Source organism: Bos indicus x Bos taurus, chromosome 5 (assembly GCF_003369695.1).
Source record: "Bos indicus x Bos taurus breed Angus x Brahman F1 hybrid chromosome 5, Bos_hybrid_MaternalHap_v2.0, whole genome shotgun sequence".
Taxonomy (NCBI): domain Eukaryota; kingdom Metazoa; phylum Chordata; class Mammalia; order Artiodactyla; family Bovidae; genus Bos; species Bos indicus x Bos taurus.
Window position 1 is genome coordinate 380,523 of NC_040080.1, and position 18,996 is coordinate 399,518.

General features: G+C 48.7%; 1 protein-coding gene across 8 annotated transcripts in view; it reads right to left on the reverse strand.

Annotated features, from left to right (window-relative positions):
- PPP6R2 (protein phosphatase 6 regulatory subunit 2) overlaps window positions 1–11,485 on the reverse strand; it is a 61,848-nt gene extending 50,363 nt beyond the window's left edge. For 4 of the 8 annotated variants that reach the window (XM_027540416.1, XM_027540415.1, XM_027540413.1 and 1 more), the window contains exon 1: window positions 11,279–11,484. The gene's annotated coding sequence lies outside the window, so the exon portion shown is untranslated. Of the gene's footprint in view, window positions 1–10,884; window positions 11,023–11,278 lie in introns of all 8 variants that reach the window. The other 4 variants (XM_027540419.1, XM_027540418.1, XM_027540414.1 and 1 more) reach the window with 3 other exon arrangements.
- Between the last annotated feature and the right edge of the window lie 7,511 nt (window positions 11,486–18,996).

Below are 18,996 nucleotides of genomic sequence, written 5' to 3' on the forward strand. Positions count from 1 at the left end.
TCCCTGGTGGCATGGAGGGTAAGAATCTGCGCCACAGAGACCCGCCCCAGCACACAGATGAGACCGGCAGGCAGTGCCTGCCTGGACCTGCTCTCAGCACCGCGCTCCTGGGAGAACCAAAACCAAGGCGGCGGGCAGGCACGCTCGTGCCTAGGCTGCGCCTGTCACTCCGGCTACACCGGGTCCTCGTCGCTGTGCGCGGGTCCACGTCGCTGCGCGCGGGCCCTGTCAAGCAGCGGTGAGTGGGCGCTGCCCTCCAAGTGCGGTGCAGGCTTCTCGGTGCGGCAGGCTCTCTCGCTCAGGAGCACGGGCTCCAGGGTGCAGAGCTTCAGGAGTTGTGGCACACGGGCTTAGTTGCCCCAAGGCATGTGGGATCTTAGTTCCCAGACCAGGAATCAAACCCGTGTCCTCTGCATAGGCAGGTGGATTCTTAACCACTGGACTACCTGGAGTCTCTAGGCTGAGACTCTGGAAGGAAAAGTAATGTTAAACAGGCAGCTAAAAAGCAGTGCCAAATAGGCAGAAAAACTCCGCAACAGCACGAGGGTAGAAACCGGGGCAATGAACAGAGCTGAGTCCAAACAAGAGCACAAAAGGACTAACTGAAGGAGCACTGATGCAGGGTGACACTACCCTAAGAAGCAACGGGAGCCACTGTCATGGGGGCCTTACTAAGGGCCGGCAGCCGTGAGCCAAGTACGACTCAGTGCAGGGCGCAATCCGCCACCAAGCCCAGGTCACAAGTGAGACTGCAGAGGCCGCAATCGTGACAGGACCAGCCCAAGGCCAGGAGGTTACTGTCAGCTCTTGAACGGGAGCCCAAGCTGTCTGAGAGCAAAGTCCATGTTCTCAGTCTCTACACAATACCAGACTCTGGCCCAGATTCTAGTTGATACAGGAGGAAAGAGGCGTCACAGAAGGGGCAGTAGGCTGAGGCAGATGGAACGGAAGCAAAGGCGTGACCCAGGGCGTCACCCAGCGAGCCCCCGGAGTAGAGCGCCCAGGGCCTTCACCGTGACGAGCTGGGGTCAGGCAGTGGCCACGGCGCACGACTTTCTGAGTGTGCTCAACACCAACGAACTGCACCCTTTACAAGACTGGATCTCACAGGACAGGAATTACATCTTCATGAAAAACACGCACACTCAGTGGGCTGACAGGCAGGAGTCAAGTTCCCAGAGGAGAGCAGACCCGAGGCGCCAAGGCCCCAGGAGCCACAGCTCGCCCCCCAGCGAGAAGGCAGCTCTGCGGTGGCCCCCGAGGAGAGGCTGGGGGGCTGGGAGAGAGCCCGCAGGACTGAACTCAGGAGGCAGGGCGGCGACGGCTCCCATGAAGAAACCTGCTGGAGCTCTATCTACTCCTTTTAAGTTACTGACCACAAACCTCATGTGCACAGAGAACACAGCCCTGCGAGCCTACTTCCTCTTGGAGCAAGCTTGCCTCTCCTGAGACGACTGGGACAGATGCTGGACAGACACGAACTCTGCACAACCCCTCGCATCAAAAAGCAAGGCTCCCTGCCCAGGACCCCCAGTCACCACAGGTGGGGAGCGATGGGGCGGGTCCAAGTCTGAGCTCCGAGAGGCCTCACAGCCTCTGCTCTCGCCCCCGAGGAGCCCTGTGGCCGGTGCAAAGAAGCCCTTCCAGCCTCCCTAAGGATGACTGAACCCTGGAGAGCCCCAGCTCGCGAGGAGGCCCGGCTCCACACACAGCAGACAGGAGCCAGCGCCACCCAAACTGGGTTCAACCCACCAACTCAGGAAAAACAGTCCTTTGATTCCTTCTGTTCCCTTGCAACCCTTCAACATCCTTACCCCCTAATTCACAGAAAAAGCACACAGTCTCAAGTGGGAACCCTCCAGTCTTCGTGCAGATTTGGCTCACCAAATTTGGCATCACAGTCCCTGCCCCCGTCATTACAGCACAAAAAGGGCCTTGCTCCCGCCAAGACAACCACTGCACCCGCACGCTCAACCCTGCCCTTCACACCTCCGGTCTGCCTGTCTCCCCTCGCTCACTGTGCACGCGCACAGGCGTGCACACCCTGCCCCACAGACGCTTCTCCGATCCTGCTCACAGCAATGCTTCCCCGAGGGATGCTGGCTTTCGCCGTCCCCTCCCATACAGCTCCTGAGCCCACCACTCCATCAGACTGTTTCCATTAAGGAAGTCAGTGCCCATCCAGGACCGCCCCCTCAGCATCTCCCAGCCTGACACGGTGGAAGTAACACCATGTCGTAGCTTCCCTGACACCATACCCTGCAGGGTCCTGCGGCCCCCAGAGCCACTCTCTGTCAGCTCCCACTTCCTCTGCTCAGTCCACCAGCGGGCACCTCCCAGCGTTCAGTTCTGTCTCCCTCCCTGCCCTCTGCTGCACAGGTTTAAAAGTGCAGCTCCCTGAGTTCTGGTTCTAGAAAAACTGGAGCAGCTATATCACACTAATCTCCCTGCTGATAATAAGTATAAACTCTAAACAAAACATAAAAACAGCTATTTGAAGATACCAGAGACCACTCAAAAACATGCAGTAAGTGGGGGGAACACAGTCACTCTAAGAAGAGCGAACCCCACGAGCTCTACACTGAAGAGCTCCTGACGCAGAGTCGACCACAGGAGGAGAGAGGTCCGATTTCAGGGCTACCAGGACGGCTGAAACAGAATGGGAAAATCAAAAAGAGAAGTGCACGCGTGTGCTCAGGCATGTCCAACTCTATGAGAGTGAAAGTGAAAGTCAGTCAGTCGTGTCCGACTGTGTGTGACCCCATGGACTATTGAATCCATGGAATTCTCCAGGCCAGAATACTGGAGTGGGTTCCCTTCTCCAGGGGACCTTCCCAACCCAGGGATCAAACCCAGGTCTTCCACACTTGCAGGCAGATTCTTTACCGGTTGAGCCACCAGGAAAGCCCAAGAATACTCGAGTGGGTAGCCTATCCCTTCTCCAGGGGATCTTCCCAACTCAGGGATCAAACCCAGGTCTCTCGCATTACAGGCGGATTTTTTACCAGCTAAGTCCAACTCTATGCAACCCCACAGACCTCAGCCCATTAGGCTTCTCTGTCTGTGGGATTTCCCAGGCAAGAATACTAGTGTGGGTTGCCATTCTCTTCCCCAGGGGATCTTCCCAACCCAGGGATCGAACCCGCATGTCCTGCATTTGCAGGCCAATTCTTTACCACTGAGCCACCAGGGAAGCCCAAGATGAATAAGGTCTGAGGACTGGATGTAAAACATGGTGACTACAGTTAATAACGAGGCACTGAAATCTGCTAAGACAAAACCTAAATGTTCTTACCACATATGTGTACGTGTGTATATATGTTAAGACAGTGATAACTGTGACAATTAACTAGATGAGAAGAATTCCTTCACAGTGTTTACATTTATCAAACCATCACAACGTCCTTTTAATATATTACATTTTTATTTGTCAATTACACCTTGATGAAGCTGGGGGGGTGGGGTGGAACTGAGCAGAAAACAGCTGTTGTGAGATGAAAGAGCTAAGCCAAGATTTGGCAGCTGTCCAGCACTGTGCAGACAGAATTCAGAGGTTAAATTTTGCTAAACTAGATGGGTTTTCTATTAAAATCTCAGAAGGGCCATGCCTTAGGAGTAAAACCCATGTTCCAGAGCTAAAAGTTATGCCCTAAAACTTAGAACAAAACCAAAACATATCTACTCTAGAAAAGCTTCGACAGGATTAAGATCATCTTCTAGTCATTTTAACAGCCTGCCCTAACAAACCTTAACACTCTTTAAGGAGAGACAACCTAAAGCAAAGTTTCTAGCAGACACTACCCACAATGTCCATTTTGCAATTAAAAAAAAAATTTATTACACATGCAGAGAAGAAAAATGTTACCCATGATCAAGAGAAAAAAACAATCTACAGGAAGCAAAAATGACCATATATTGAAACTGGAAGATGAAAACTTCAAAAGAATAATTATAAATATGTTAAAGGATTTTAGGAAAAGAGAACAGAAGGAATGACAGGTGGAGAGTATTAGCCCGGAAATGCAAACTTGAAAGAAGAACCAAAAGGAAATTCTGGAACTGAAAAACTCAATGAAAGTGAAAGTCGCTCAGCCGTGTCCGATTCTTTGCGACCCCACAGACTGTAGCTTCCCAGGCTCCTCTGTCCGTGGGATTCGCCAGATCAGAATGCCAGAGTGGGCAGCCGTTCCCTTCTCCACAGGATCTTCCCAACCCAGGGATCAAACCCAGGTCTCCCACACTGCAGGCAGATCTTTAGTGTCTGAGCCACTAAGGAAGCTGAAAACCACAGCATCTGAAATGAAAATGTCACTGGACAGAATTAATAACAGAATGGGCACAAAGAGGAAAAGCAGGGAGCTTGATGACAGATGAAAAGAAAATATACAAATGTAAACAAAGAGGGAAAAATGAGTTTGAAAATACCAACACATTCAAAACCTGTGGGGCAATATCAAACAGTCTAAAATAGATACCACCAGATTCCAAGAGAAGGAAGATTAGGAGGTAAAAGAAATATTTAAGAGGCAATGGCCAAAAAGTTTCCAAAGGTGATTAAATACATCAACCCACAGATCCAAGAAGGATAAATACAGAAAACACCACACCTAGAAAACTATACCCAAATGGAAAAAAAAGTTTTAAGAATTTAATAAAAATAAATACATATCTTAAACACAGAAGGAAAAAGGATATCAGGTAAACAGAAGTAAGACTGACAGCTGACTCCTCATCAGAAACAACAGAGGCCAGAAGACAACGAAAAAGTGCTTCCCTGGCGGCCCAGGGGTTAGGACTCCGCAGTCCAGTGCGAGCGTCAGGTTTGATCCCTGGTCAGGGGCGCTAAGATCCCACATGCTTTGTGGACAAACACAAAACAAAAACCCATAAAACAGAAACAATATTGTAACAAATTCAATAAAGACTTTAAAAATGGTCCACATTAAAAAAAAAAAATCTTAGAAAAAACCCACAATGGAATAATTTTTTCAAAGCATGTAAGGAAAAAAGCTGTCAACCTGGAATTCTATATTCAGCAAAAATACCTCTCAAAACTGAAGGGTAAGTAAAGACTTCTTCACACCAACAAAAATGGAGTGATTCTGTCCCCAGCATACCCACAACATAAGAAATACTAAAGAAAGTGCTTTAAGCCAAAGGAAAATGATCCCTTATAGAAATCCAATCCACAAAACGGAATGAAAAACTTCCCAACTCTTCTTTGGGACCAGTATTACACAGATATCAAAACAAAGAATATTATATGGGGAAAAAAGTCATACACAAATATCTCTTAGGAATATATATATGATATATGCAAAAAAATCCTTAACAAAACACTAGTGAACAAAAATCCAGCCACCTTTCTTTTGGCGGGGGGGGGGGGGGGGGGGGGCCATGCCTGGCGGCGTGCAGGATCTTAGTTTCTTATTCTTAGTTCCTCAACCAGGGAATTCCCCCCATACCCCCACACTAAGGGCATTTATCCAAAAATGCCAGGTTACTTTAACATCTGAAAATTAATTAATACAACACATTACACTGATGGGGCTTCCCCGGCGGCTCAGATGGTAAAAGAATCCGCCTGCAATGTGGGAGACCCAGGTTTGATCCCTGCTTGTAAAGATCCCCTGGAGAAGGGAATGGCGACCCGCCCCAGTATTCTTGCCTGGAGAACTCCATGGACAGAGGAGCGTGGCAGGGTACAGTCCATAGGATCGCAAAGAGTGGGACTTGACTGAGCGACTAACACTTTCATTTTCGTTACACTGATAAGATAAAGGACAGACACTAAATAATCATCCCAACAAATGCAGAAAAGGCACTGGACAGAATCCAACACCCTTTCGTGGTAAAAAACACCCCCAAACAAACTAGAGGGCAACCTACTCAACCACTGAAGACCCACGGCACCCACACCACCACTTCTATTCCGCAGTATGGTAGAGGTCCTAGATGGTACTACGAAGAAAAAGAAACAAAAGGCATAATAATTGGAAAGGAAAAGTAAAACTGTCTTTATTCTTATGCAGACAGAATACAAACCTACCATGAGAACAGATAAGTAAACTGAGCAAAGTTGCAGGATGCATGATCAGTATACATAAACCAACTGTGTTTTTGCATATGAACAAGCAACTGAAAAAATAATATAAAAATATTTTAAATAACATCAAAACTATCAAATACTTACAAACATACTGAATGAAAAAAGTGATCTTTCACACCAAAAATTACAAAATGTTGCTGAGAAAAATTAAGGAAAATTTAAATAAATGGAGAGATGTACCATTTGCACAGAAGACTCAGTTAATACAATAACTCAATTCTAAAATTGATCTGGACTTCCTGAGTGGCTCAGTGGTGAAGAATTCTCCTGAAAGGCAGACTTGGGTTCAATTCCTCGGTCGGGAAGATCCCCTGGAGAAGCGAAGGGCATCCCACTCCAGTATTCTTGCCTGGAGAAGCCCATGGACAGAGGAGCCTGGCAGGCTATAGTCCATGGGGTTGCAAAAGAGCTGGACGCGACTTAGACTAAACACCACCACCACGGATCTAGAGATTTCATGTGATCCCAACCAAACTCCCAGAAAAACTTCATGTCCAAATTGCAGAGCTTCTTCTAAAACTGGCAAGACAATCTTGTAGAGGAGTAAAGGTGAAAGTCTTATGTGACCTGAGTTCCAAACTGATCGTAAAATCGCAGCCACTAAGACAGCGTGGTGTTGGCGTAGGATAAAAAATAGACCAACGGAACGTAATAGAAAGCCCAGAAACAAACCTGCATACACATGTTCAGTTAACTCATAACAAAGGTCCCAACGCAATTTAATGAAGACAGTCTTTTCAACAAAGGAGACTAGAATGATTACCTAATTCATACGGGGGGGAAATGTACCCTTTTCCACTTCACACAAAAAAAGACACAAGATGGATCATTCATAAAGGAGATCAGTATTTGCCTGGAGGTGGAGGGGCAAAAGAGGGTTGGCAGGAGGGATCCCAAAGGGACGTGAGAAAACTTGGGAAATGATGGATACATTCACTATCTTGACTGTGGTGATGATTTCACAGGTATGTGCGTATGTCAAAAGTTACCAAATTTTACACTTTAAACACGTGCAGTTTAGGGACTCCCCTGGTGGTCCAGGGGCTAAGACTGAGCTCCCAATGCAGGGGAGCTGGGTTCAATCCCTGGTCAGGGAACTAGATCCCATGTGCCACAACTAAAAATTTTGCATGCCACAAGATCCCACTTGCTGCAACTAAGACCTGGCACAGCTAAATAAATAAAATGAACAATTTTTACAAACATGTAGTTTATTCCATGTCATTTGTATCTCAAGATAGCTGTTTAAAGGAAAAAGAGTACTCATAAACTCGAATACAAAAGCTACCACTATAAAGCTTCTACGAAGACAAAAAAGTGGACAGTGTCTTCACAATTCTGATGCAGGCACAAGTTTCTTACAACATATGATAAACATAAAAAGAAAATACTGACAAATTTTTACTTCACCCAAATTAAAATTTTCTCCTCATAAACAGATACCATTAAGAAACAAATAGGCTGAGACTTCCCTGGTGGCCCAGTGGTTGAGAATCTGCCTGGCAATGCAGGGGACACGGGCTCCTTCCCTGGGGAGGAGCTAGGATCCCACATGCCACAGGGTAACTAAGCCCACTCACAGCACAACCACTGAGCCCGCACACGCCGGAACCCACAGGGCAGCCATCAGAGAGCCCGTGTGCCACAGCTGAGACCTGTCGCGACCAAATAAATATTTTTCAGAAAAAAAAGAATCGGGCAAATTACAAAATAGGAAAAAACATTAACCCCTCATTTCCTCTCCTCCTCCCACTCCCTCACTGTGTATGTATCCACATCATAAAAGACTTCAACCAGAATTTTTTTAATTGCTAACACTGAATAATAAAGACAACCCAACAAAGAGCAGACAGAAGACTGGACACTTAACAAGAGATACACAAATGGTCGAAAAGCACATGAAAAGTCACTCACCGTTGTTTTGTTTAAGTGTATTTATTTACTTATTTTTGGCTGCGCTGGGTCTTCCTTGCTATGTGGGCTTTTCTCTAGTTGCAGCGAGCAGGGACTCCCCTGGCGTCTCACTGCAGTGGCTTCTCTTGCTGCAGAGCACAGGCCCTATAGAGCACATGGGCTCAGAAGTCGCAGCTCCCGGGCTCCAGAGCACAGGCTCAACAGTTGTACTGCACAGACTTAGTTTGTTCCGCAGCAAGTGGGATCTTCCCTGATCAGGGATCGAACCTGTGTCTCCTGCATTGGCAGGGAGATTGTTTACCACTGACCCACCAGGGAAGCCCCACCGTTGTTATAAAACCATAATGAAACACCGCTACCACCTGCATTAAAATTTAAAAAAAGCCGATAATATCAACGGTTGGTACGGCTGCAGAGAAACTACAACTCTCATACACTACTGACGGGTGTTTAAGATGGTACCAGTTTGGAAAACTCGCAGTTTCTAAAAAGATTAAACATAAATCTATTCTATCACCTAGCAATTCCATTCCCACACATTTACCCCAAAGAAATAATACATATCCACAAAGAATGTACAACAAACTTAGTGACTAGTTACAACAGCCAAAAGGTGAAACCAACCCCAACATCAATAAGAAAACTATTTTCACACAAAGGAATATTATTCAAATGAAAAGCACAACTACAGACAAAGGAATCAAAATCATTATATTTCAAAAATACTGAGCAAAAGAAGACAGACACAGAGATTCCCCTGGCGGCCCAATGGCTAAGCCTCCACGCTCCCCACGCGGGCAGCCCGGGCTCCACCCTGGTCAGGAACTGCAGCGCGCGCCACAGCTGAGAGTCCGCACGCCGCAACTAAAGACCTCGCACACCTCAACCACGACCCAGCACGGCCAGAGAAACCCACAGAGACACAGAGGACTATACACTGTGCTTTCTGGCTCCATGCGTATGCCGCTGAAGGACCTGCAAAATTAGTCTAAAAAACAGAAATCAGAATTAGAAATCAGAATCAGGAATGGTTACCTTTCACTTTTGAAGGATGGCTTTAACAACCATGGGAAAGGGAAAGGGGAAGTGAAGTCGCTCAGTCGTGTCCGACTCTTTGCGACCCCGTGGACTGCAGCCTACCAGGCTTCTCCGTCCATGGGGTTCTCCAGCCAAGAGTACTGGAGCGGGGTGCCACTGCCCTAACAACTAAAAAGGCACAGGAAGACACTGCACTCACTCCCAACATCCTGTCTCTCCCTCTGTGATTCATATGCTGATGGCACTCCCCAACTCAACCTGCAGCCTGGGGCCCCTCATAGGCCGGAGTCAACGGACTACAAGAGACGACTGGAAGGCCAACGTTTTAACCAAGGCTCTGAGTGTCTCCCCTTTACCCTGGCCACATATCGGTCTTATCCAGGTTCCTGGAGGAGGTCCAGGATCTTTGCATGTGCTGTCCCCTTAGTCTAGAACGCTCTTCTTGCCTTTCAGGGTTTAGCTGACATTCAGTTCAGTTCAATCCAGTCACTCAGTCGTGTCCAACTCTTTGCGACCCCATGAACTGCAGCATGCCAGGCCTCCCTGTCCATCACCAACTCCCAGAGTTCACCGAAATTCTTGTTCCATCGAGTCGGTGATGCCATCCAGCCATCTCATCCTCTGTCGTCCCCTTCTCCTTCTGCCCCCAACCCCTCCCAGCATCAGAGTTTTTTCCAATGAGTCAACTGTTTGCATGAGGTGGCCAAAGTACTGGAGTTTCAGCTTTAGCATCAGTCCTTACAAAGACATTAGAGAAGCCAAAAGGAAAGGTAAGCCAAAAAGGAAAGGACGTGAAGAAGAGACGTGAAGAAGAGGTGAACAGCTGAGAGAACCAGTGAGAACTCAGGCCCTGAGAAGCCAAGGGCAGGGCAGGAAGAGGCCACGGGGAGACGTGAGTGAGTGAAAGTCACTCAGTGGTGTCCAGCTCTTTGCGACCTCATAGACTGTACAGTCCACAGAACTCTCCAGGCCAGAATACTGGAGGGGGTAGCCTATCCCTTCTCCAGGGGATCTTCCCCCACCCCAGGGATAGAACCCAGGTCTCCCGCATTGCAGGTGGATTCTCTACCAGCTAAGCCACAAGGGAAGGGGGGAGGTGACAGGTGGATAAAAGAGTAACAGGCTGGAGAAGGCCTTATGGACAAGGCAGGGGGGTACAGGGACAGAACGGGCCGGAGTAGAGTGACATGCGCGAAGTACGTGGAAGTGACTGCACGAGCTGGTGGTGACAGACCAGGGCATCAGCAGCGAAGTGGGAGCGCTCAGTAAAAGTCTGTGGTCGATGCAGGGAGTTAGGCTGTAAAGACACAAAGCGGAAGGGGGGGCCGTATGGAGGACCCCACAGTGATGGCCATTCACGGGGCCTGAAAAGTGCATAAGGGAAGGCGACAGGTGTGAAGGAGAACTGATGGAGGGAGACACGGGGCAGTGAAAGGGCACGAAGAGAAGTCGCTCCGTCGTGTCCGACTCTTTGCCACCCGCGGACTGTAGCCCACCAGGCTCCTCCGTCCACGGGGTTCTCCAGGCAGGAGTACCAGAGTGGGCTGCCGTGAAGGTGTAAGGCGATGACAGATGGAGACAGGCGACTGGAGAAACAGGAGCCCTAATGGTGACGGGAAGGGCACAGCGAGGGAAGAGGCGGCAGTGATGGGGAAGGGGCCAGATGCCACAGGGCTCAGGCAAGGGGAGCGCCACGCGGCGGGCCCTGAGCGGGACACAGGCGGTCCCGGGAGCACTGCCGGGGCGCCTCGCCGGCGAGCGGGGCGCTGACTGTGGGGGCCCTGGCAGCACAGGGGGCGGGAGGACACAAACGCGAAACTTACTGACGAGGAGGACAGTCTCTGGGGGGTCGCTGACGGGGGGCTCCGACTGGGAAGACACCGCAGGTTGGGGGTGGCCGCTGCCTCGAGGGGCGCTGGTGGGGCGGACATTAGGGAGCGAAGACTACTGCCCTGGGGGCTCTAAGAAAGTGGAGGGGTGCACATCGGCGGGAGGTCACTGGCGGCGGACGCGGACAGAATGTCAGCCCGCGGGGCACACGTGGAGAGGACGCGGACGGGGCGGGCGCTAACGGGGCAGGGCTGGCCTGGGGGACGCTGACTGCGGGGCGCCGGCAAGGTGAGCCTCCCGGCGGCAGCTGACATGGGGACACGGAGGCGCGGGCCCCGCCGGCTCCGCAGGCCAGCACCGCCGGCCCTCAGCCGCGGCCGCACTCACCTGCCCCGCGGGCCGGGCGTCGCGGCGGCTCCTCGGAGGCCCGGGTGGAGGCGAAGCCCGGGCGGCCTGGGGTAGGCCGCGCGCACATGGGCCCGGCCGGGCTAGGCGCCCACAGACACTGCGCCCACAGATCCGGCGCGGCCTGCCGGCGCCTCAGAACCGGCTCAGGCCCCTGGCCGCGCTCCGGTCGCTCCAAAATGGCGGTGGCGGCGGTCGGCCGCGCGCACGCCGGGGGCGGGGCCTCGTGTCTGTATGGGGGCGGGGCCTCTGTGTGGGCGGGGCGATTGTGGGCGGGGCCGCGCGTGGTGGGCGTGACCGCGGGGGTCGGAAGGGCCTCAAGAGGTAGGGGCGGGCGTGGCTTCCTCCTCCTCTAGTCCCTCTTATGTAAACATCTCTTGCTCCGTCGTCCCCTTTCTCCTGCCTTCAATCTTTCCCAGCATCAGGGTCTTTCCAATGAGTATGTTCTTCGCATCAGGTGGCCAAAGTATTGGAGTTTCAGCTTCAGCATCAGTCCTTCCAATGAACATTCAGGTCTGATTTCCCTTAGGATGGACTGGTTGGATCTCCTTGCAGTCCAAGGGACTCTAAAGAGTCTTCTCCAGCACCACAGTTCAAAAGCATCAATTCTTTGGCCCTCAGCCTTCTTTATAGTCCAACTCTCACACCCATACATGACTACTGGAAAAACCATAGCTTTGACTAGACAGACCTTTGTCAGTAAAGTGATTTCTCTGTTTTTTAATATGTTGTCTAGGTTTGTCATAGCTTTCCTTCGAAGGAGCAAGTTTCTTTTCACTTCAAAATGGATCTGATCCCTGGCTATGCCGAGCCTTGTCAGCAGAGGGTGCTGGAGAGGTTGCCAGAGAAGGTTTGCTACAGGGCCTCTCCGCTGGCGTCAAGCGCGGCTTCCCCGGGGTCCCACATTTGCCTAGACAGCTCCTCCCGAACATCTTTCCCAGGTAGACCGCAGGGTGGATTTCTGGCAAGTTCTGTAGGGTGATCGGTCATGAAATGCGGGTTAAAAGCATCAATCTTACAACCGAGAATAGATTACAAGCCCTGCAAACGAAGACCCCACCCCACCCCCCACCTCTGAGGCTGGAGGGGCACTAGGCAGAGTTTCAGAATAGGGGCCAGTGCTTGCGACGCTCGGGCTGGTTGTCCTGCTGTGATAGCCGGCAACCCTCAGCCTGATCATGATGCTCTTCTGGGGTCAGCTAGGATCCCTCTCCTCTCCCACCCACCCTGAGTTCCAGTCCCTCCACTTCTAACTGGAGCCCCTCTCCCCAAAGCCCTAGTCTTAGAACAGTCTCTCCCACCGAACTCACAGCAGCAACGTCCCCGCGGGCTCCCTGCTGCTACCCTGCAATACTTGCTGGAGGCCAGCTTGTCATAGTCAGCAGAGCACCCAGTGGAAACAAGTCCAACTGCATCCCTCCCCCAGGGGCCCCCATCTCACACAGCATGAAAGCCAGTCCCTGCTGCCACCCACAGGTCCTACACAGTCGGGTCTCATTTGTGCTCTGCTCCTTGTTCATTTAGCTCCAAATCATGACACCTTCCTGCCACAGGCCACTCTCTGTGCAGCCTGTCACACCCTCCAACTGCCCCCGTGCTAACTGACCTCCCACATCTTACTCCATCGTCCCCTTCTGTCTGAGGACTTCACTGGCCTCCCTACTTAAAATCTCAAGCCTCCATACACACATGCACGTGTACACACACGCATGCACACGGGCACACTCACAGCCCCTTTCCCTGCTTGGTTTTTCCTCCTTGTATCAGTAGTTGGGGTTCAATAAGGAGACAGAGACCACACAGTGACTTCAGAGAAAGTTTGATATAAACACTACTGATAGTGAGATTAATTATAAAGAATGCTGTATTCAAGAAAGGACAGAACATTCCTTGCTCAGTGCTCCCAGGACCCAGCTCCATTATTGCAGAGCAGCAGAGAAAACTGGATCTGGATTTGAGGCAGTAAGTGGAAAGTGGACTGACCTCTGGAAAGTCAGCTTCTGCATGCAGCCTTTCAAACATACCTGACTTCCTATCAACAAGAAACAATGCTATATTTTCACCTACGAGGGACATCTACTCTTACTGTAAGTGAAGAAGCCTCACCTTCCCCTCAGGGAGAGCATCTGTGCAGTCCCAGCAGTCCCTGCATCATTACTGGCTCATTCATCACTCCTCAGATGGTTACTGCTGCACTGAGTATTCTCTTATGCTCTCCAAACTCAATAGTAATGTTAACTTTGGACAACTTGTGTATTTTTTAACTAAATTTATTATTCAGTGTATGTATTCAGTTCAGTTCACTCTCTCAGCTGCGTCCAACTCTTTGTGACCCCATGCACTGCAGCACGCCAGGCCTCCCTGTCCATCACCAAATCCCGGAGCTTGCTCAAACTCATGTCCATCAAGTCAGTGATGGCATCCAACCATCTCATCCTCTGTCATCCCCTTCTCCTCCTGACCCCAATTCCTCCCAGCATCAGGGTCTTTTCTAATGAGTCAGTTCTTCACATCAGGTGGCCAAAGTATTGGAGCTTCACCTTCAGCATCAGTCCTTCCAATGAATATTCAGGACTGATTTTCCTTTAGAATTCACTGGTTTGATCTTGCAATGCAAGGAACTCTCAAGAGTCTTCTCTAACACCACAATTCAAAACCATCAATTCTTCGGCACTCAGCCTTCTTTGTGGTCCAACTCTCACATCCATACATGACTACTGGAAAAAACATGGCTTTGACTAGATGGACCTTTCTTGGCAAAGTAATGTCTCTGCTTTTTAACATGCTGTCTAGGTTTGTCATAGCTTTTCTTCCAAGGAGCGTCTTTTAATTTCATGGCTGCAGTCACCATCTGCAGTGATTTTGGAGCCCAGAAAAATAAAGTCTGACACGGTTTCAGTTCTTTCCCCAGCTATCTGCCATGAAGTGATGGAACCGGATGCCATGATCTTCGTTTTCTGAATGTTCAACTTTAAGCCAACTTTTTCACTCTTCTCTTTCACTTTCATCAAGAGGCGCTTTAGTTCTTCACTTTCTCCCATAAGGGTGGTGCCATCTGCATATCCAAGGTTATTGATATTTCTCCCAGGAATTTTCATTCCAGCTTGTGCTTCATCCAGCCCGGCATTTCGCATGATGTACTCTGCATAATACTTTGGCCACCTCATGTGAAGAGTTGACTCATTGGAAAAGACCCTGATACTGGGAGGGATTGGGGGCAGGAGGAGAAGGGGACGACAGAGGATGAGATGGCTGGATGGCATCACCGACTCAATGGATATGAGTTTGAGTGAACTCCGGGAGTTGGTGATGGACAGGGAGGCCTGGCGTGCTGCAATTCATGGGGTCGCAAAGAGTCGGACACGACTGAGCGACTGAACTGAACTGAACTATTGTTCCATGTCTGGTTCTAACCGTTGCTTCTTGCCCTGAATACAGATTTCTCAGGAGGCAGGCAAGGTGGTCTGGTATTCCCATCTCTTGAAGAATTTTCCACAGATTGTTGTGATACACACAGTAAAGGCTTTAGCATAGTCAGTGAAGCAGATGTTTTTCTGGAATTCTCTTGCTTTTTCTATGATCAAATGGATGTTGGCAATTTGATCTCTGGTTCCTCTGCCTTTTCTAAATCCAGCTTGAACATCTGGAAGCTCTTGGTTCACATATTGTTGAAGCCTAACTTGAAGAATTTTGAGCATTACTTTGCTAGTGTGTGAGATGAGTACAATTGTATTGTACTTTGAACATTCTTTGGCATTGCCTTTCTTTGGGATTGGAATGAAAACTGACCTTCTCCAGTCCTGCAGCCACTGCTAAGTTTTCTAAATCTGCTGGCATATTGAGTGAAGCACTTTCACAGCATCATCTTTCAGGATTTTAAATAGCTCAGCTGGAATTCCATCACCTCCACTAGCTTTGTTCACAGTGATGCTTCCTAAGGCCCACTTGACTTTGCACTCCAGGATGTCTGGCTCTAGGTGAGTGATCACAACATCATGGTTATCTAGGTCATTAAGATTTTTTTGTGTAGTTCTTCTGTGTATTTTTGCCATGTCTTCTTTATAATTTCTGCTTTTGTTAGGTGCATACCATTTCTGTCGTTTATTGTGCCCATCTTTGCAAGAAATGTTCCCTTAGTGTCTCTAATTTTCTTGAAGAGATCTGTAGTCTTTTCCATGCTTTTGTTTTTCTTATTTCTTTGCATTGATCACCTAGGAAGGCTTTCGTATCTCTCCTTGCTATTCTTTGGAACTCTGCATTCAGATGGATGTATCTTTCCTTTTCTCCTTTGCCTTTCGCTTTTCTTCTTTTCTCAGCTATTTGTAAGGCCCTCCTCAGACAACCATTTTGCCTTTTTGCAAAATGTGTATGTAATATTTCAAGTCATTTAACATTTCTAACTGAAGGATAGTTGCTTTACAATGTTGTGTTGATTCTGCTGTGCAGCAAAGCAAATCAGTTACAGATACACACTCACCCATTCTTTTTTAGATTTCCTTCCCGTTTAGGTCACCGCAGACCACTGAGTAAAGTTCCCTGTGCTGCTCAGCAGGTTCTCATTAGTTATCTACGGTATCATTTCTGTGTGTGTGTCAGTTCCAACATTGTGTATTTCTTAAAAATGGAAAACAGAGAAAAGATGATAGTTAGTTTATATATTACATATGCAAAGAGAAAACATGCTAAGCTACTACAGCCCTTGTTTCTGAAATTGATCGCAAGATGTAGTTGATAGTCATGGCTTTTCCATAGAACGCTTTTCCCGTAGTGTACACAGAACAGCTAGTCCAAAGCCAGGCTGAATCCAGAATTTCTGGACAGAAGGACCAAATAAAATAAACTCTATCACTATATATAAATACCAAAAGCAAAAGTATTCACCCATCAATTAGGAAAAGTAAAACTGTGATAGGAAATAGACGCGCCTCTGGAGCGCAGTCAGAGCAGGAAGAGCCATGGCCTGTCCTGCTCTCCTCAAGAGCCCAGCGGCGCGGCAGCTCACAGACGGGGGTAACAGGAACTGATGCCTGCGCGCTCAGTCACTCAGTCCTGTCTGACGCTCTGTGTGACCCCCTGGACTGCAGCCCACCAGGCTCCTCTGTCCATGGGGTTATCCCAGCAAGAATACTGGAGTGGGCTGCCATTTCCTCCTCCAGGGGAATCTTTCCGACCCAGGGATCAAACCTGAGTCTCCTGCATTGACAGGCAGATTCTTTACCACTGAGACACCCGGGACTCCCCAGATCAGAAAACTGCTCCTCCATAAACCGAACAGGATCAACACAGAGACAGCCACACCTGTATACACCATAACCAAATGCCTGGATGTCAAAGACAAAGAAATCCATGAAAACCGCAAGAGGAAAATGACCCCCATCCCACCCATGGGAAGGAGGACACGGTTAAATAGCTGACTTCTCACAAGAGACGATGGAGGCCACAGGCAGTGAAATGACGTGGGCCAAGTGTCGAAAGAAAAACAAAACAAAAAAGAAAAATGTGCAAAGGAAAGACAAAACCTGCCAATGAATGAATTTTATACTCAGCAATACTATCCTTCAAAAACGAAGGCTGGAGAGAAAAATGAAAGTGAGATAAAGATAGTCCCAGTAAACAAAACAGGAAATTTATTGGGAAGAGATTTCCCTTATCAGAAACACTAAAGAAAGTTCATCAAACTGAAAGAAAATGAAAAGAAAAAGAAAGTTCTTCAAGCTGCTCTCTCAAATCCATAGGAGTGAAGAAAAAAAAATTTAAGACAGAAAAAAAAAAACCAGGAGTGAAGAACCAAATTCAACAACTTATAAAAAGACTTATCTACCAAGATCAGTGGGGTTTATTCCAAGAATGCAAAGTTGGTTTAGCATCCAAAATTCAATTAATGTAATACACTATATTAATAGGAAAGAGGGTAAAACCCACAAGATTGTCACAATAGCTGCAGAAAAGGCATTTTACTAAATTTAACACACATTCATGATAAATACTCTCAAAAAACTAGGACCAGATGGGAAATTTATCAACTTCATTAAAGGAAAATATCTATAGCTAACATCAAACTTAATGGTGAAAGACGTTATGCTTTTTAAAGACTGGAAACAAGCCAAGGATGTCTGCACTCACCACCTCAGTTCTGCACTGTAGGATTCTGCATGCAAGCAGCTTGGAAGTCGCCAATCTCTGCTGAGAAGTAAAGGGCTAAACAAACTGAAAAATTAGCAACTCTTCTTGGGTCTGTAAGAGAAGAGAGAACACAGCAAACCACTCTTCCCAAGGTAGGAGAGACAGGCAGGTGAATACAAGTCGTCACAGTCTGCAAACATTCAGGAGAGAAACTGACTTGAGACTCTGTGTGAGGAGGCGGGACCAAACTGTAATTAATAAATTTCTGGAGGCTCACCATAGACAAGTCTGAGAGTTAAAAACACCACGGGGACTCAGTCCTAAGGGAGTCCATACAGTACTGTGAGATTTACCCCTGGAACATGACCAGGTTCCCAAGTAAATATCGCAGCAAAGTCCCCTCAAGCTTTCTGCCGAGGGAGGGAAGGAACCATTCCCAACGTTCTGAGCGCTCTGTTTTTCCTAACAAGGCTGCCTTCAAGGAAATCTTGTTAGCCAGAGCCTGACCTGCTGGGGTGTTATCAGAGCCTAACTGACCTGGGAAAGGGAAATGTCCAGCTCCAGCCTCCCCTGGACATCCTGCCCCAACCAAGGGGAGATATAAAACGGAGAAACACTTGTGAAGTTCCCATCCAGAGGCACAGACTCAGTAAGAGACTGGGGCCTCATCCCAAGATGGACTGAGGCCTGGGCTCTGGTCCCAGGGAAGAAGGCTTCCCTCCCCCACCCCTCACCTGATGTTACTAAGGCTTGTTTTCAGCAGGTCCTTCCACCCAGTACATCATGTCTGGCTGTCGCAAAATAATTACAAGGCAGATCACACAATTAAATGGCAAAAGACACAATCTGAAGAGACAAAGCACAGTTCAGAACCAGACATGGCAGAGAGATTGGAATTATCAGACTAGCCAGAATTTTTTACAGGAAAAGGATACAAGGTAAAATCAACAAAGGGAAAAGGCTCCTGGGGCCAAGCCTGGGGAAGACAAGTGCCAGCTGCCAGGTCCTCCTGGAGTTACACTGGAGAAGCTTAACTGTCCCAGAGAGTCATGACAAAGGGCGGGAAACGCTGCCAACCAGGGAAGTTCATTAGAAACTCAGCAGCCATGGTCTTAGCAGGAGCTTATATTTGCTTGCTAAGGCTGCTGTAACAGATACAAACCTGGAGAGTTGAACAACAGAAATCTGTTCTCTCGCAGTGTAGGAGGCCAGGAGTCTGAAATCAAGGTGTCAGCAGGCTGGGTTCCTTCCGGAGGCTCTGAGGGACCATTTCACACATCTGCTAACTTCCGGTTGCTGCCAGCAATCCATGTGGGTTTCACACTCCAGCCCCATCTCTGTCTCTCTACAGGTTTATTTGCGACTGCCCGGGTCTTCATCGCTGCATGTGGGGTTTCTCCAGTTGCGGTGAGCGGGGGCTCCTCTTCCTGGTGGTCCGGGGTTGAGAATCTTGCTGTGCTCCACAACAGCAGAGCTGCCCCGACTTGCCGCAATGAGAGAGCGAGCGCCTGTGCACAGTGACAAACACCCAGGGCAGCCACAAACAATGGAAACGAATTGAAATCTTAAAATAGTAA